Source organism: Akebia trifoliata, chromosome 15 (assembly GCF_017979445.1).
Source record: "Akebia trifoliata isolate Shusen 1 chromosome 15, ASM1797944v1, whole genome shotgun sequence".
NCBI lineage: Eukaryota > Viridiplantae > Streptophyta > Magnoliopsida > Ranunculales > Lardizabalaceae > Akebia > Akebia trifoliata.
The window spans coordinates 23,794,702-23,815,331 of record NC_141389.1 but is presented as its reverse complement, the minus strand read 5'-3'; positions in this window follow the sequence as shown (position 1 = coordinate 23,815,331).

The window sequence follows — 20,630 nt, the reverse complement described above, 5'->3', positions numbered from 1 at the left end:
GCCAAACTGCCAATCTCTCTTATACAATGTTGTATCATTATCACCTAGGTCTGCAACTTGGTTCGGTTCAAGGCAAATTTGAACCGATCCGACATAGGTCAGCTCCACTAAATAAGAATCAGAACCAAGCCCAATTTCATTCGAACCAATCCAACCCAAATTGAATTAAAGTCGGTTTAATTCTACGGATTGCCAATATTCTATAAATTATAAGTAATATTTTTTTAATGAAAAACAAACATAAAATTGCATACAATAAATCACAAATCTATCCATAAAAAGTCATTTGTTTTTCATAAAAAATCACAAATCTACGTCCTAACTCCTAAAATAATTCATAATAATTATTATATACATATATATTTATTTATTGCATAGGGGTTCCATTCTCGGTTTGGTTCGGTTCTATACAAGCTTGATCCGAGAACCAAACTAAATTAATCGATTCTCCATTTTCATAATCCAGAACTAAATTGCAAGTTATTCCAAACCGAATCAAACCACCCCAAAGCTATCGATTTGGTTTGGTTCGGTTCTCAATTTGAGCCCCCCCCCCCCCCCATTATCACCTATGTAATAAATGATCTAAATATTAAGTTATAGAAAGTATGTAAATATATTATACCTATAAAATTATATTTAAATTAATAAAATAATAAATATTAGATTTGGATTACACAGTCAAGATCTTTTTTTTTTTTTACTCAAAATTTTTTTTAAAGTTTGAATTAAATTTTGGATAGTTAGAAATATAAATTGAGTTTACTCGACCAAGCCATATTTCCTTGGATAAGTCAATAAAACTATGTTGAATCAACCGATTTTTTGTATTTTTTGATAAAATAGTTAATTTTGAGTAACTTATATATATATATATATTTAAAAAACTTGATCTCATGACCAAACATCTTCTAATCCACCTTCAAAAATAATTATAATTATTTGGTTAAAAGTTACTCAAAATTATCTATTTTATAAAAATAAAAAAATACACAAAATTGATTGATTCGACTGAGTTTTATTGACTTATCCAAGAAAAGATGGCTTGATCAAGTCAACTCATTTCATATTTTTACCTAATCAAAATTGAATTCAAAATTGCTGAATTTTAAGGAATAAAAATTAGATCTTTACCGTGTAATCCTAATATAATATATATTATTTTATTAATTTAAATATGCTCTTATAGGTATAATATATTTACATATTTTCTATAACTTAATGTTTAGATGGTTCATTCCATAGGTGATAATGATACAACATTGTATAAGAGAGTTGCTATTGGCATCCCAACATTTATTTATTAGACCCAATTTAAAACAAAGAATATTAGTGTATGATTGAGAATAAGTAAAAGTTGGGGTGCCAATAGAAGTTATCACATTTTTTTTTGGATTTTAATTTTTGTGTCTAGGATTTTATATGAGCTTATGGCTTCCTAAAAATGATCTTACCATCATTAGCACATCTTCATGGAACCACATTACTCCAATTCCCATGACACATGTATGTTACCACTTACGAGATTTGTGAAAATGCAGATCGTGGTAATCGTTTATCTAAGAGGTGGTATAATGGTTCATCATACATATTTCAAATATAAAGTTATATTTGAGTTAAGTCATTCTAAGCTTATATCTAATTTCATGCAAATATTGACAATGAATCTAACTTTATATTATTAATCTGTCTTTCAACAAGATTGTTAGGTTGTGAGTTTTAATCTGACGAGTTGGATAAGTTCCTCTTTTGTAATCCTATAAATAACAATGTTTAGGATAATTTTACATACGTAGGTTATTTTCTTGTTAAGAAGGACTACTTAACTAAGTAGTAAGACCTTGTGGAGCTTTTAAGCTTAGATTGTGTACCTTTGCTCTTCATTGCAACTGTGATGAAACTTCTGAGGGCATTAATATCGAGTAAGATATATTAATAAGAACTTTCTAACAATAACACTATTTTTATCTTTACTGACATATGGATTTAACTTCATGGAATTTTGGAAAAAAAAATTGAGTGGCACTTGAGTAAATGTGGTTGTTTGCATTTAAATTTAGTTTTTGGAAACATCATTAATTGAGTTAACTTGGGAAATTTTGATGATTTCTTTAATAACAAATATTTTACCATCCATTAAATACAACATAATCCTTCAAAACAAAATGTTGATTTTGACACACTCCTCCCGATTTTGATAAATAATTGAGATATCCCCAAGTGTTTTCAAGGTGAATAATTTTGTAACAAATATTAAGGAATTTTTGGGAGAAGGTTGAAATCTTTTTACTGACTTGAAGTCAAGATTTTTGGGAGAGAAATTTAGGTGATTTTGGGGGTAAAGGTCAAATTTAAGGGTATTGAAGTCATCCCATCAAGGACAAGGAACATGTCATGAGGTTGAAAACAAGGGAATATCTCAAAAGAGTCATGATAAACTGACACGCTAAATTGTACAGTCAGTATGTGGTTGATGTGGCAAGTGCATAGAACCATCTTATCTTTTTCTTGGGGATAAACAAGGAAAAAGATCTATGATTTTGTGCAGTATCCACATCATCACCACGTACGCCTCATTTTATCATTAGTCAACTCAAAATTCAAAAAATTAAAAAGCATCCAACTAACCCAATAATCCATAACTGAAAGACAATGGAAATATAACACATCATCGAGTCTAGTTCCCCATGAGACATTAATGGGCCTGTATTTCAGGCTTTGAACTAATACAACGCATCTTTTTTTCTTTTTAATATATCGTGGGTATCCCCAATCTTCGGGTGGGACTAATCTCACGGTCACATGCACCGCCCCCTTTGAAAGTCCTACGTGCAACAGATTGAGTCAAGGGTCAACATGATGCTCGAGGATTGCCCCCCTCCCCAACAAATTCATAATTTGTTTTGAACAAAGCATTTAAAATAAAATCAAAGTACCCTTTTCTTTCGCTTTTCAGGCTTTACTAAATAAGACTTTGTCTCCCCCCAACTTGCAAATCAGCCCAAAAAGAAATTAGGGTTTTGGTCGAGAAAGAAAGGATGAAAGACCCCCACATCATCCCTACCTTCTACTACTTTTTTTGTTTTTTGTTTTTTGTTTTTTTCACTTAAATGGGCCGTGTTTGGAACGAAATCTTGTGACTACCAAATAAAATAATAAATAAAGAAAAAAGAAAAGAAAAGAGAAGCCTGTCATCTCAACTGGGAGTGTTGGACAATGAAATTAAATTAACAGATCAAATGATAATTTGATGTGATGCAAGAACCAATAATCAACATCTAACGTTTTCTATAATAAAAACAGGAAACCCTTTGCCGTGTGGGCCAGACAGAGAGGGAGAATAATAGAAAATCCGTAAAAAAACAAAATCGAGTGACAATACCACAATTGTGGGTTCTAAGCCCTATCTTCAATCAATATTGATTTATGTTAATTTGTGAAATTTTTTACATTGGAGATATTTCAAGGTCTTATTTGTTGTTGATTTACCCTTACCTCCACTTTTAGGGTTTCTTTTGAAGAAAAACTATAGTTGTGATGAATTTGTATAGGGGCTAGAGATTAGTAGTATTAAATTTAGTACTTTAAATTTAAAATACTTTAAATTTTTTGTACCTTTTAGATAACTATCAGCATGGGCAGAGCCGGGATTTTTCCCATGTGGGGGCAACCAAAGGTAGAAAATATTTGGGGGGGATAACTAAGAGTGAAAAAAAATTAGTTGTGGGGCAACTAAGAGTGGAAAAAAATTTGTGACGACAATAAAGATTGATATTTTTTTATCTGCTGCTAAAATCTGTTGTAATAGCTCACTAATCCATAGACTTAGGAAAGTTTTGTAGGTGCAAGTGTCCCCACTGTAAATCCGCCCTTGACTATTAGATATAAAAGATGTAAATATACTCACATTCCAATATGGCTTTTGATTGATTTAAGAGTCGACCTAGTTATCCACTCTTTCTGAGTTTGTATATCGATTCACATAGAAATCAACGTTTGAGATTCCTCCTATATGAACTAACTTAGCAAGGAAAATGACACCAAGCTTGGTGCATGAAAAAAGTGAATGGGGAGAGAGAATTTCTTCCAATTTGTAATAACGCGTATTACTAACAATGTCAATATAATTCTTCCCCACAAGAAAAAGGAAAATGGTAGATTAAATTTAGTTAGCCAACTTGAATGATTTCGATATAAAGATTCGATGATGATGGTGATATCTGCCCATCCATTGTTGATGTATCGCAAAGACTTATTTTTTGAAAATATGTACCAAAATGTCATTTCTAAAAACATATGGACTTTTTAGTATTATTTTTTTATTAAGTATTAGTCTAAAAAGGATTTTTAAAGCGAAAATATTGTCACTATCTTTTCAACGATTTTTGAGGTCTAAAGAAATATGTTTATTTCAAAATATTTTAAGTACTCTTATGTTTTAAAATTAATGACAAGTCCCTTGATTATGTTCATCTCTTACCGAACAATGAAAAAATATATATAAATGGAAAAAAATTCTTATTTTCTCTTTCTAAAATAAGTAATCTTTAACTCACATTGACGATGAAGATGACTACAACAAAGAGGATGAGTATGATCATCATCACCATCAAGCAGATTTGATCCATGTATGTTTGATTTATTAAAATATATAAATAATTTTCAATAATTAGAACATAATTTTAAAACTCGACTTCAATGTTCATCGAATTAATTCAATTCAAAAATTAGCAAGTCAACTTACATACACTAGTCAAATAAAATTATATTGAATTTATAAATAACTTTTTATAAATAAAAATATTTATTTTTTATTTTTCCCAAAAATATTAATATCCAAATTGATTTGGAAATGAGTATGATCATCAGCACCATCTAACTGATTTGATCTATGTATGTTAGATTTATTAAAATATATAAATAATTTTCAATAATTAAAACTTGACTTGAATGTTTATCGAATTCATTCAACTAAAAAATTAGCAAGTGGACTTACATGAGTCAAATATAATTATATTGAATTTATAGATAATTTTTAATAAATAAAAATATCTATTTTTTATTTTTTTAAATATTAATATCCAAATAAATTGGTCAAGTTCTTTTTATTGGACTCTATATTTTTATATCAAACTACATTGTAAAATTGTTAAAAGGGTCTTTCTAGTAGTTTTTATTAAAAGAATCTTCAAAAGATCCTTAATAGGATAATATTTTATTGAATCCTGATAATATAAATTACAAGGAAAAAAAAATCAACACCAGCCCATTTTCCCAAACTTAAACCCCATTTCTCAATATCCTTTCGTCCCCCCCAAAAGACAAACATTTTAATAAAAAAAAACAAAAACAAAAAAACAGAGTAAACAAACACAGACCCCTTGTTAATCACATTTTTTTTTTCTTTTTTCAGAGACTGAAGCAGAACTCCTGCATTAGACATTGAAATCAGTTGAAAACCAACAAAACGGACAATGTGAAGTTGAGAATTGAGGTCTGTGCCTCGGCATTTATACAAGTAATTTGGGGAAGTTATATTTGTATGTTTGTTTGTTTTATTTATTTCTTTTGGAGGGATGGAATCATGGAAAGTTCCTCGTAAGGTATTTAAAGTCACTCTGTTGAAAATTAATAAGCTACGTCACCATCAAACAAATCTTATCACCATTAATTATAATAGCTTTATAATTGTGGTTCACTAAGAAGGAAATTTTCTCTCTCCTGCCTATAATGAAAAAAAACGAAATTTCCTAATTAGAACAGCTTGTGGAATTCAAAGGCATGATTCAATACCATAGTGTTGTAGAGGACGAAATTCAATGAAGTTTAAAAAATATATATTTTTTACAATTGAATATTAATTTTAAATTTGGGTGCCTGCTCAGTAGCCGTCCATTTTCAACACCTTGGATCAAGCGCCATATTTTTTTTTTATCATGAGTTTTTTAATGAAATCTAGAAGTTGAGGTGTTTGATTGCCAATATGATAATCCATTTGGGTCCCTTGACCTCAATCTTCTCTAATAAATCAATGCAAAATGATCAGAATATCCTTTTCTTCAACCGTCCTTTTGATTTTTCTTCCCAAGGCGAAACCAGCAAGAAGACAAAGAAATTTTTTGATAAAAAAATTCTAGAATTTTCTACATGATATTTAGATTATATTTGAAGATGTGTTAAATTGAACGGGTGCAAATTGGATTAGGCCAGATCGAGAATTGAACTGAACCATGGCACTTCGGATTGGGTTGGTTCGGTTATGGATTACAAATTTTAAAAATTGATTGATTCGATTCAATTCTTGGCTCTCGGTTTATATATATATTCACCGTTGACCTTGTCACCCCTCACCAAAGAAACGATCATATCGTCATCATTGCTGTTCGCTTGAGCATACAAGTAGGTACTACTCTCTCTCTTCTCTAATGGCCCCTGATCCCCACACACTTCTTTGATTGAGTCCGACTAACCTTACTAAGTTCGTAAGGATTTCCCCCTCACTAAGGGTCTTTAGGCTCAACTTGTGACATCCAAAAACATGATCCAAGGCTTCAAGGTTTTAGAGGATAAAATTTTATGAATTAAAAAAAAAAATTTACTTTTCACCATTGAATTTGCATTTTAAGGCTGAGAGTTAAAAAAATTACTTTTTTTTAATGAGATTTAGACTATATTTGAATCATAATTGAAGATATCTTAAATAGATCCAGATTAATTTACTATAAGGGGTAGAAGAACTTGAAGATTACTGGTTTTAGAAAGAAAAATTAAGGATTTTTAGTAGTGGATTGAAAATGAGGGTATTTAATGTTGTTTTATTTTTATTTTTATATTTATTCTAAAAAAAAAGTAGAAAAATACTTTCCGTCCTATGACATAATATGATTTTAAGTCTTAGTAAAAGCCGTTTTGCTCAAATAAATTACCAAATTAACAAATCCAGCACACAACCCTCTTGATTTCATGGAAAAACTCATCCAAAAAATGAAATTTAGAAAATAATTTATTTTGGACTTAATCCAAGGTTTCCAAATTGGATGGCTAACCCACTTCCACCAAACTCCCAAATTTAGAAAATTAACATTAAAGTTGACTTAAAAACAATGGTAAGTTCAAGGTCATGACTGAGGTGCCAATTCTAACTCTCTTTCAGACTCCTTCTCGATAGTCTTTCAACTTGACTATCTATTATTGCAACTTTCCTATGACTCATTTCAAAGGAATATTAAATGTTTTACCTCCTTCAATGGCCTTGATTTTCTCTTCCTAGTCTCATATTTATGTGCAACGTTGCACATAAGGAGTTAGGAAAAAGAATAACAATAAATTGGCATTCACCCATACATCCTTGACGTGGCATGTGTTAGAATCGTAATTTTTTCTTCTCGAGATACACAACAGTACATATTTATGGGGATGTGCAGTTATGTATTTTGATATGATTCTAACATATGCCATATCGGAGGGAGTCAAAGCAGTTACATTCCTAATTGCCCGATTGAGGATTCACCTGTGCCAAGAGAGGCTACATCAAGGCCCATTACCACTACCAAAAATGTTTTCTATCAAAATGATGGTAGAATCTTATTCTCAGGGGATAACATTTATTTTCAATCCAAGTGGGCCAAACATGAATGTAGTACAGTTCACTTCAAAATTTGAAAGAGGCCAAATGGGGCCAATCTTAAAGAAACCAAAAAGAAAAAACATATCCTGGAAAGCATCAAGTACCTACGGTGTTAAAATTCAACACCAGCCCAAATTGAAAAAGCCCACATTTATTGTCCAAGCCCAATAGTTATTTATAGCCCAATTTCTAGAATCTTCCTAGAGAAAACTCTAGATGTCTTTAGATAAGAGAAAAATAGAAGATTCTAGAATTATAGATATTTTGGTAGAAAACTTTAGACTAATAGATATTTTTAGAAAGTTCTAGATGACAAAATTGCAACCACTAGATTAAGAATGTGTTGGCACAATCCTAACCATTAGTTAAGGAGGTGCCACTAGTATAAATAGGGGTGAGTTCTCTCATTTTGTAATCAAGTAGTAAGAAACAAGTTGTGAGAAATAAGTTGTGAGTAAGAGGTCTTGAGAGGTTGTAAAAAGTGTGAGTGCTTGTAAAAGTGTGTTTTTCTTAATAGAGTGTTATTTTCTTCTTCAACTTGTGAGTGATATCTTTATTGAGGGTATAGTACAAGTAAATTGTTTATTTGTTTATATCCAATATTTGTGCATTTAGAGTCAAGTACTCTAGATTTTTCCTCTACAATTGGTATCAGAGCGAGGTTGTCAATGATCGATTTTTGTGGAGCTATCTTAAGTCGTGGGGAGTTTACTACTCTACAAAATCGTTAATCAAGTTTGTTCCGTTTAGTCGAAGCTCTGCCGGTGGAGTCGCCACTGAAAGCGCCCTCGATCCGCGGGGTGCGCGGATCCGCTTTTGACCCTTGAGGTTTGGGAGTCGCCACCTAGTTATTACGGTCTAGGAACCGATCAATGACTCTAAACGGATAAAAACTAATCTAAAACCAAAAAAGCTGAATTCGGGGATCAAGTTACGGGGTTGGAAGGTGTTAGGCACCAACCCCGCCCGGCCAAAGCCGGTCTCTACTAAATTCCCAAGTAAATTACATTGCTAAAACCTAGATAAGAAAATAAATAAAAATAAAAGGTTTACCTTTCCGATGGCAAGGACTTGGTTCCTTCAGATCTAACAAAAAGAATTCCTTGTACCGTGCTCCCTTGCTTCGTTCTGCTTCTGGATTTGACTTCAGATCTCCGAGGCAAGGTATCTCCTTGTTTTTGAATCTGAACTCTTCAAGTTCGTTGCGGATTTGGGGATGTTTTTAAAAGGCTTTTGGGTGTTTTCTAGACTAAAATTGAAGGAGGGATGTTAGCTAAGGAGTTGGGGCTCCAAAACTAGGGTTTATGGGGGGCTAGGGGAGCTTCTAGACCTACTTCTCTTAGGGTTTATCATTTGATACGAAAATAGGGTGTGAGCACCTCTATTTATAGATGTTTTTTAGGGTTGATTTGGATAGAGTTAGTGTTTAATTAGAGATCTTTTAATTAGAGTTGTGTTTTAGTTAAAATTGTTTTAGGTAGAATTGTGTTTTAATTAGAACTGTTTTAGGTAGAATTGTGTTTTAATTCAAATTGTTTTAAGTAGAATTGTTTTTAAGTTAGAACTCTATTAGATAGAGTTATTATTTAATTAGATCTCTATTATGACTTTTGGTCTTATTTGATTGACTTTTAATGTTTTGACTTTAGTCTTAATTGATTGACTTTAATTTTGACTTTAGTCTCACTTGATTGACTTTAATACCTTGACTTCAGTCTTGCTTGATTTACTTTAAATTTTTGGAGAACCCTCCTCTAAAATATTTTTAATTCTTCGGACCCCCAAATGGAGGGGTCCTTAAAGAAATATCCCACGAACCCTCAACAATTTTGCCTGAGAGTCCGATTAATCGATTTTTAGGTTCAAAATTTTAAATTAATTTCATTAATGTTTAAATTTAATTATTTAATATTTTATTTATTAATTTCGATTTTTTTAATTATGAAAATTGTGAAATTACCGTTTTACCCCCGAAGAGGACTTGTCACGTTTTAAGTCGGTTTTTAATGTTCCAGGATGTTTTAGAATCGATTTTTCGTAAGGAATTCAATGAAAATATTAGTTTTTGTTATTTATGAAGATTTTTGTGTGAAATGGTCGTGAACTTTATGAGGGGCATTTTCGTAATTTTGTCAAATTCTATGAAAATTGGCGAAATGATTTATTTGGTTTCGATTGTCATTTTATCTGTTCGAATGGGTTTTTCTAAGCGTAACGTAGGCTCTAGGGTTATTTTGAGGTTAGGGGTATTTTGGTAATTTGATCATTTTAGTGATTTTTATCGTGAAATTTCTTTTTGGTCTGCAAGATGATGATTTCTATGTTTCTGGGGTCGTATTTTCCTAGCGTAGCGTGGTTTCTAAGGTTTTGTCAATTCGAGATACCTCATCTGGATTTCTGAAACAAATCTGGTAACAAAGTAAAGCAATAGAATACACATCCATCATTGGGAATCCTTGCGATCGGGTTGACGAGTTGATTAATCAGGCGGATGCAAAAATGGGGTGTCTACAGAGGCCCCTCTTTGGCAGAGGGTTGAAGCAAACTAGATAGCAAATCTATTTTGGTAGATAGTGCGATATCTGAATGCCAAAGCTAGTGACAGTTCATTTTGCAGCCTGATTCAGCAATTCGTCGGGTGTTCGGATCCTTGAGGGTAAAGCTCTCCCCGAATCAAAAGGTTGTCAGGTCCTTGAGCGCAAACTCTCACTGACGGTGTCAGATCCTTGAATTTTAAAGAATTCTCCCTGACTAAAAAGTGCAAATGTGCATTGTGTGTACTGTGTAAATTGAGTAAAACCTGAGCATAAATTGAGCATAGACTGAGCATAAACTGGGCATAATTTGAGTAAAATTTCGAGAAAACCCTCGACGATAACTGAGCAAAATCCAAGATAACCCTTGGCGGCATCTGAGCAAAATCCAAGATAACCCTTGGCGGAAACTAAGCAAAATCCAAGATAACCCTTGGCGGCAACTGAGCAAAATCCAAGATAACCCTTGGCGGCAACTGAGCAAAATCCAAGATAACCCTTGACGGAGACTGAGCAAAATCCAAGATAACCCTTGGCGGCAACTGAGCAAAATCCAAGATAACCCTTGGCAGAGACTGAGCAAAATCCAAGATAACCCTTGGCGGAAACTGAGCAAAATCCAAGATAACCCTTGGCGGCAACTGAGCAAAATCCAAGATAACCCTTGGCGGAGACTGAGCAAAATCCAAGATAACCCTTGGCGGCAACTGAGCAAAATCCAAGATAACCCTTGGCGGAGACTGAGCAAAATCCAAGATAACCCTTGGCGGAGACTGAGCAAAATCCAAGATAACCCTTGGCGGCAACTAAGCAAAATCCAAGATAACCCTTGGCGGAGACTGAAAAAAATCCAAGATAACCCTTGGCGGCAACTGAGCAAAATCCAAGATAACCCTTGGCGGAGACTGAGCAAAATCCAAGATAACCCTTGGCGGAGACTGAGCAAAATCCAAGATAACCCTTGGCGGCAACTGAGCAAAATCCAAGATAACCCTTGGCGGAGACTGAACAAAATCCAAGATAACCCTTGGCGGAGACTGAGCAAAACTGGCAAAGGAATGAATGAATTTTGGAGAAAACTGATTAGAACGAATCGGAGAACGAATAAATCTGGAAGATAATGAATCTGGAAGAGAAATGATTGATTCCAAGAATGATTGAATCTGGAAAAGAATCTGGAGAACGAAAGAATGTTATATCTCCTATGTGAGATCCAATATGCTTTTGTTTGAACCTCAAGGATTTATCAAAAAGTTTTATGAATTTAAAACCTGAGTTTTTATTTCTTTTGAACCTCAAAAGTTTTTCGAAAAACTGTTATCAAGAGGGTAACCTTACTTTGGGGTTCCTATTATTTTTTAGGATTAACATTGCTCGAAGACAAAATGCCCCTAGTTTGACAATGACCATGGCCTTGAAAATAATTGAACACATCATAAAAAAATGCCCCTAGTATAAGGGGGAAAAGTTACATTAAAAAAGAAAGAAAATGCCCCTTGTATGAAGGTTTGAAATAATTGATTACCACAAGCGCAATAAAGACTCAACTTTTAATTTTGATTAATTTTATTGAAGGTTTTGAGTCAGGCTCAAGAGTACAAAATTATTTCCTTTCGAGACTCATCATAGAATTCACCCTTATCTCCCTTGGTTCACTTGGGGTAGTAAACATTTTCAGATCGATCGTAGACAAGATACTTGTGGCTTCTGAGTCTATGCCTGGTTTAAGCTAAGTATTGAACTTGATTATTCGGACTTCTGATGTTTCAGCTCGGACCGCTCTCAGCTTGGGATTTTCTTCTATTTTTCTTTGTTGCTCTAACTTTTGCCTAGATCGCCTTTTCAGGTTTTCAATCTAGCGAGCTTGCTCTAGCTTTTGCCTAGATCGCCTTTTCAGGTTTTCGATCTAGCGAGCTCTTCTCTTTTTCTTTGCTCTGATTGTTGCCAAAGTTGTCCTTTCAGATTTTCAACCTTGCGAGCTTGCCTTAATTTTTGCCTAAGTCGCCCTTTTCGGGTTTTCAACTTAGCAGGCTTCATCATTTTTTATCTTTTTCTTCTCTTCTGAACTTCTGGAGTTGCTGTCTAATCATGCTTTGCTATCTTCCTTGACTTCTCGTACGGTACTTAGGAGGACTTTTATAGGTAGGCTTGGGACTGGGTATAAAAAAAAAGGAATTTTGAGGCTCAAAAACCCAAATGCCCCTTGTGTGGCATTTCCTTTTAAAATATTTTCTTTTTCCTTAAATTTTCTTCCCCATTTTGGATTTCTTTTTCTTTTGAATTTTTTCATTTCTTATTATGTGGGGAAATAGATTTTTTTTATTGATGTGGTCGGGCCTGAAGTAACTTCTCAGGTTGCCTACGTACCCCAGAATTTTGGGATCAGACCAAAACGTAGTTCGAATTTTCCCTCCCCTAGGTTAGGTGATCAGGCTAAGAAATAAAAGGCACAATTTTTTTTTGAAAGGGCTGCAAAGGGCTGAGAAAGGAGATAATGAACTGGGTAGCAAGGAAATTGATTCGGCCAAAGATGGCCTCCTTAAATGTAGTACCGTTTGATTTGGTCAAGGTTGGTTGGTTCTGGTAACTCGGTTCCATCATGATCTTGAAGTCTGACAGCTTTTCCTGGTAATATTTCTTTGATGATGAACGGACCTCCCCAATTTGGTTTGAACTTTCCCCTGGGATCAAAAATAGGTGCCCTGTTCTCTTTGAGTACTAAATCCCCGACTTGTAAGTGACGGGCCTTGATTTTCTTGTCAAACGCACGGGCGACTCTTCTTTGATAAGCTTGCACGTGATACAACGCTCTCAGTCGTTTTTCCTCGATCAAATTCAACTCTTCATACCGTTGGCGAACCCAATCTGCTTCTGACAACTGACTTTCTAACAGAACCCTGAGAGATGGAATCTCCATTTCAACTGGCAAGACTGCTTCCATGCCATACACTAAGGAGTAGGGAGTAGCTCCAGTGGAGGATCGAATTGAGGTTCGATATGCCCATAATGCAAATGGCAGTTTTTCTGACCAATCTCGATGTGATTGACACATTTTCCTAAGGATAGTCTTAATATTCTTATTTGCTGCTTCGACTGCTCCATTAGTCTGAGGTCGGTAAGGAGATGATTTATGGTGTGAGATTTTAAACTTTGAACACAATTTGATAACCTCAGCTTTGAAGTGCGACCCGTTATCAGAGATCAGCTCCGAAGGTACTCCATATCGACTAATGATGTTCGTTTGAATAAACTTTGCAACTCGAGATGCAGTGAGGACAGCATAAGAGGCAGCTTCAACCCATTTGGTAAAATAATCGATGGCAACCAAATGTATTCGTGCCCGTTTGATGCCTTAGGCGATATTTTACCAATAATGTCAATTCCCCAGACTGAGAATGGCCATGGTGAGGTCAGACCCACTAATTGAGATGGTGGTACATGTATCAGGTTCGCATGTATTTGGCACTTATGACAAGTTTTGACCATGTGATGACAATCTGTTTCCATCGTGGGCCAGTAGTATCCTTGTCTCATAATCTTCTTGGCTAACATTTTCCCACTCATATGAGGGCCACATTCTCCTGAATGTAGTTCAATCATTATCTGTTCAGCTTGATCTTCATCCACACATGACAAGTAAATCCCATCATAAGACCTTTTGTATAAGCTTCTTGCGCACAGGATAAATTGAGATGCTAATCTTAGTAGGGTCTGTCGTTCTTTCCTCGATGCTTCTTCCGGAAATTCTTGTTTTTCCAACACTTTCTTTATGTCTGTGTACCATGGCTTTCCATCGGGTAGTCGAGTAGCAATGTTGATTTGATGGCAGTACGCGGGTTTATTTTTGACTTCAACCGTGATTGGCCTTAATTCCATGCCAGGAGGCAAATGGATCATTGAAGATAAAGTTGCTAAGGAGTCAGCAAATTGTTATCCTCCCTTGACAAGTGCTGGAATAGGATAGCTTTAAACTTACTGACTAAGTTTAGCAAATACTCATGATAGGGTTTCAACTTTTCATCCCTAGTCTTCCATTCTTCCAATGACTGATGTATGACCAAGGCCGAATCCCCGAAAACCTCAATTTCTGTAATGCCCAGGTTCAAAGCAGCTTCGAGCCCTGCGATGCACGCCTCATATTCAGCCGTGTTATTAGTGTTCGAGAAAGCTAACTTAATAGCGATAGGAATATGACACCCTTCTGGAGATAACAAGACTGCCCCTATTCCATACCCATTTTGATTGGCCGCTCCATCAAAGTATAACTGCCATGTTTGGTTCTGCGGTTCTTCCTTAACGTGCAAGATGTTCTCATCTGGGAATTGATCGACATGCCTTACTCCTTCTACTACAGGGTGATCTGCCAAGTATTCTGCTACAGCTCTCCCCTTGATGGATTTCTGTGTAACATGCGTGATGTCAAACTCTGATAGCAACAGTAACCATCGTGCGGTTCTCCCTGTTAACGCCGGTTTCTCAAAAAGATACTTGAGAGGATCCATCCGAGATAATAGGATAATTGAATGAGACAGCATATAATGCCGGAGTCTCTGAGTAGCCCAAACCAATGCTAAGCAAGTTTTCTCCAAGGATGAATACTTTCGTTCATATTCTAACATCTTCTTACTGATGTAGTAGATGGCCCTTTCTTTGCGAGTATCTTTGTCATACTGTGCAAGCATGCATCCCATAGCTTCTTCTGTGACTGACAGATAAAGAAGAAGTGGCTCACCCGGTGTAGGTGGGACCAAAATAGGTGGATTTAAGAGATACTCCTTGACTTGGTCGAAAGCCTTTTGACATTGCTCATTCCAAACTGTTGGCTCATTCTTCTTGAGAAGCTTGAAAATAGGTTCGCAGACATTGGTGAGTTGGCGATGAACCTGCTAACATACTGGATTCTGCCCAGAAAACCTCGAATCTGCTTTTCAGTCTCGGGCGGTGGCATCTCTTGGATAGCTTTAATCTTTACAGGGTCTACTTCGATTCCTCTCTGACTGACTACAAATCCCAACAGCTTTCCAGAAGTTACTCCAATACACATTTCTGTGGGTTGAGGCGGAGTTGGTACTTTTGAATCCTTGTGAGAAATTTTTCTAACGCAGTAACATGCCCTAGTCGTTCTTTGGATTTGACTATCATATCATCTACATAGACTTCGACCTCTTTGTGTATCATGTCATGTAGTAAAGTCGTGGCTGCTCTTTGATAGGTAGCTCCAGCGTTCTTCAAACCAAAAGGCATGACCTTGTAACAGAAGGTCCCCCACTGTGTGATGAACGACGTCTTTTGCATATCTCGAGGATCCATCTTTATCTGATTGTACCCTGAAAACCCATCCATGAAGGACAACAACGCGTGTCCTGCTGTACTGTCTACTAGAACATCTATGTGTGGTAAAGGGAAACTATCCTTTGGGCTTGCTTTGTTTAAGTCTCTAAAATCCACACACATTCTAACTTTTCCATCCTTTTTCGGCACCGGGACGACATTGGCAATCCACTCAGGGTATTCTACTACTTCCAAAAATCCAGCGTTAATCTGCTTCGTAACTTCTTCTTTGATTTTCAAAGCCCATTCCGGCTTCATACGTCGAAGTTTCTGTTTGATTGGTCGAGCATCAGGATATAACGGAATCCGATGTTGGACAATATCTGTGCTTACCCCCGGCATATCCTCGTAAGACCACGCGAACACGTCTTTGAACTTTCTGAGTAAATCTACTATCCCTTTGCGTTCATCGGGAGATAAAGTGACCCCTATACGAATTTCTTGAGGACTTTCTTTTGTTCCGAGGTTGATAACCTCTACTTCCTCTATTAGAGGTTGAGCTTGACGTTCCTCTTCTTGTTTAAGTAATTTGATTATTTCAGGGGGAGGTTCTTCGTCAGAAGACTCTCCCTCCGAAGCCAGATTATTAGTTGAATTATTATTGCGCTCGGGGTAATCAAAAATTTCTTTCATTTCATTGAAAAGAGATGGGGTAACAGGACTCATTGCAGACTTGACAGACTCACTCGACTCAGCAGGAAAAACAGACTCCCTAGAAATAACAGACTCAGCAGAAACAACTAACTTACTCGACTCAACAGAAATAAATGACTCAACTGGCATGTCAGACTGAACAGGACTAATGGGACCGACAGACCCAGCCTTGACATGCAACACAGGACTGATTACATGATAATTTGATAGAACCCCAACAGCGGGTTTGATTACAGACTGAGGATTTGGAATCCCTTTCTCAACTGACAACACTAAAACTATGGTCTTCAATGAATAGCTGATCGATGTTGAGGGAGTCCAGATCGAGCTGCCAGTCTTCAACTTTCTTCTCCTTAACTTCTATGCTTGCTTTCTCTTCGGGCCATTCCATGCCAAAGAAGATTTCAAACCCCGGCAGACGAGTACCTGTGATGTGATCAATGAAAGGCTCTGGGAACCCACAGTAGCGGAAGTCTTCTCCTTCTTTCACAAAATAACCATTGAGGTCTTTCGATAGGGCTTCATTTTAATGAGATCTGCGGTACGCCTTTGCCTTTTAGCGATGGCCTTATCCCGTTTTGTCTTCCAGTATTGGGCCCAATCTTCTTAGTAGGCTTATATCCTAGTCCGAATGTGCCGATGGCCTCTTTAATCATTGGTGCTTCTTTAATACCTTGCTGCTTGCGACCTAAGCCCATACCAGGGAAGAATCTCATTTTCTTGAATATATTGGCCATGCAACAATTATAGGTATTTTCCATTGGAAAATACTCTTTCATGGCTTGATCCCATTGGACTGAGCATATCTTTTCAAATTCGAACCCACTGAGCTCTACTCCCTGTTGTTCTGGTTGAATCTCAAGCAACGGCTTATCCTTAGCCTCAGTATTATTTATGATCCCTACAATTTCAGCATCTCCATGAAGAGTAATTACCAGCCCATCCTTGATAAATTTGACCTTCTGGTGTAGCGTAGAAGGGATGGCTTTAATCTGGTGTAACCATGGTCTCCCTAACAGTAGATTGAAAGAGGACTGGATATCAATAACCTGAAATTCCACAGGAAATTCAGCTATGCCTGTGGACAGCCGAAGGTGCAAAATTCCCAGTACATCTCTCTTGGTGTTATCATAGGCTCTAACACCTTGATTAGTAGGTTTGAGATCTTCAGCCTTAAATCCGAGACAAGTAGCCGTTTTCAACGGGCAAACGTTCAGTGCACTCCCGTTATCAATCAAAACTAAAGGTACCCTCATTCCGTTACAGTCAACTGTAATGTGCAGCGGCTTAGTATGGCTTGCCCCTTCTTTTGGGAGATCTGAGTCCGAGAAGGATAGGATATTCTCCACATAAGTTGCCCCCACTATACTGGCTAGCTGATCTGGAGAAGTATCAAGGGAGACTTGGGCTGTGTTTAGTGCTTTGAGAACAGCCTCCCTATGAGCAGTGGAAGCCATGAGTAAACCCCATACTGAGATATTAGCCCCTGATTTTTTCAACTGTTTGATCACGGAGTTATCCTCTTCGATGCTTTCCTTAGTGGGATCTTCTCCTTCTTTTCTTGCCAGGGCTGCAGGATTTTCAACACAGAGTTCTTGTGGCTTAAAAACTCTTCCACCTCGAGTCATATGTCTAACTTCATCACAGAAAAGGGAGAAGGGCTCATCTTCTTCAGTCAACACGTATGGATCTTCGTCTGTTAAAGATACAGGGTTTTTCAGATTCATTTGTGCCAACAGGTAACTAGTGAACGCGGGACTATCGTAACGAGGTGGGGATAAACAATAGGTATCATCCGAGGTTAAATCGAATGGTTCATGGTTTGTGGTAAAAACCTCATCAGTGAAGGCTATCCCGGCAAGGGGGTAACTGGGCGGTTTAACTTGGATTGGATGGATGAGAGAAACAGGGTCGAATGGTAATGGGGTGTGAGAAACCATGTTCAGGGTCGGTGGAGGTTGATAGGAGGTAGTGGATTAGTGGTGACATTTGGTGGGCTAGGGATCGTGATCTTTTTGTTATCAATAAGGTTTTGAATGGCATGGCGCAGGGTGATACATCGATCCGTGTGATGGCCAGGATTTTGATGAAATTCACAGAATAAGTTGGGGTTGTGTCCGGCTGGCAAGGGATTTGGTAAAGGTCGGGGTTGAATGGGGTAAGCAACCCTTTTTCAACAGTTTGTGCAAAGCTACGGTAAGGGTCATCCCTAGATTGGTAAATTGACGCGGAGTTCGAGGTTGACTCGGGTGAACCTGGTTATTATTCCGGGCTGGGGGTTGAGCTGGGGTAACTGAGGTATTGGCGATGTAAGTATGGTTGATGTTGGGTTTGGGAACATATGGTTTCTTAGGCTTGTTATCTGAGGGGTTAGAAAGGATCCCAGAGGCAAATGCATCCTCTAGTTGGCTCCCGGCTTGCAACAAGGATTCAAAGGTAGGGAGGTATTGGGCCACTAGGTGTTGAGCATATCCTTGAGAGAGATTCTTTAGGATAATTGCTACTTGTTCCTTCTCCGAAGGTCTATCCCACATTTGAGAAGCCTTGGCCCTCCAGCGACCAATGAAATCAGTGAATGTCTCCCCATTTTTCTGTTTAGTTGCTTCCAAATCCCTTCTTGAAGTCTCAATCTCGGTACTGTACTTATACTGATGCCAGAAGGCCTTTGACATGTTTTCCCATGTACCCACAGTAACTGGATCTTGAGACATTAACCATCGTAGTGCTGATCCCGATAGAGTTCTTTGGAACAACAATGTCATTTGTTCGTCGCTGAGCCCCATAGTGCGCATGTTGGTAACATACACCTTAAGATGTGTTTTTGCACACCCTGTCCCACAGAACTTGTCCATTTCAGGCATCACAAACTTTTCTGGCAAATGGATTCTAGGGATGCGATTCAAAGCTTCAATGCCTGCTGCGATTTCATCAATACCCTTTATACTCTTCATTGCTGACTCCAATTGAGACATCCTATTAGATAATGCCGGATTTTCATCAACATACTCTTCGTCTCCGTCGAGCTCGAAGACTTCACGTGGACGTTTCTCTTCAACCTTTTTTCCCTTTGGGTCATCTAAGGAATTCCCGTTGATTCCGAGGTCTGTTCTAACATTTCCACTTTCCTTTTATATTGCTGATATCATTGGCAAAGGCTGCCAAGATCTTACGGATCTCTGTGAGCTCAGATTCTGACGCCATCTCTGCTTGTTGACTTGGTACTGTGGTTCTTTCTAACCGACTGGACTTACGACTCCAACTAGGAGGTGGACGCTTGAGTTTAGGCGCAATGATAATCCTATATGACCCCATCAAAGGTAGATTTAGTCAATTTCGGTATTACCCCCTTGATAACATTTTTAAGAATCATTTTATTGAGGTTTGTGCACCAATCCATTAATTAATCCATTCACACAATGAGTATTTGAAAAGAAAATAAATATTCATTCGAAAAGAAAGATAGTTTTATTGAAAATGATACAATATGTTCTTATTAAAACATCTTTCAACAAATTTGTTTTGAACTATTTTTACATGGACGCTTGGCTTTGTCTTGATGGTCATCAGGATTGCTGTCAGGCTTGACCCTCTTGGCTCTAACAACTGGCTCTCTGAATTCTGCTGGTCCGTCTGGATACCCTAAGGTGCGCTTGTTCCAAGCTTTCTCAATGAGGTGTACTAACTTTTCAGTCAAAGGCTCGGGGGAAAAGAAAGCTTTATGCTGAGGTAAGGATAACTCTGTAGGTACATCGTACTGTTCTGGGATTAGATTAGGATGGTAAAAAGATGTTTCTTCTAAACCAATCAGACGGACATAGTAGGATCCTTTGGTTCCTAGAACAGGGGGATCAGTCATCCACCAAGGGCACCTAAAATCGATATGACAGGCGAGGCGAGAGTCTAACCATTTGCTCCAAGCTTTGACTGAATTGTGACGCACTAACAGGTTTCTCTTGGAAAAATGTTCTGGGCCATATTCGAGGTTTGAGGGAACCTCTACGATTTTGAGACGGTCACAAAGCCACATATAGAGTAAGTAAGGGCTTCCTTTGAAGCTTTCCCGCTCACCATTTTTTATGGCATCTAACCTGAGAAGGTTTCAGCTAAGATTAGGGGTACTGGGTTGGCTTTCCTTGAGAGTTGAGAGGCTATATCTATGAAGGACTCAGGGATAGTTTGGCCATCACTATTGGAGGTCAGTATGTATTGGGCTAGGATTCCTAAGCACAATCGATAGTCTCTAGTGGCTCGCCAAGCTTCGGGTTTTACATTGATAGGGTGACTGCGGGAGCGATACGGGCCCAGTAAAGGTACTAAGTTCAATCTCCCGTCATTGACTAAGGCTTGGCTTCTTCCTTGGAAATGTTTAGCCCTGTGGCGAGTTCACCAGAATATCCGGTCTTCAATGAGGGCCTGACTAGGGGTCCTGAAGTGGATATCCTCATGATGCCGCAATAATCCTCGTGAGTAGGGCATAAATGCAT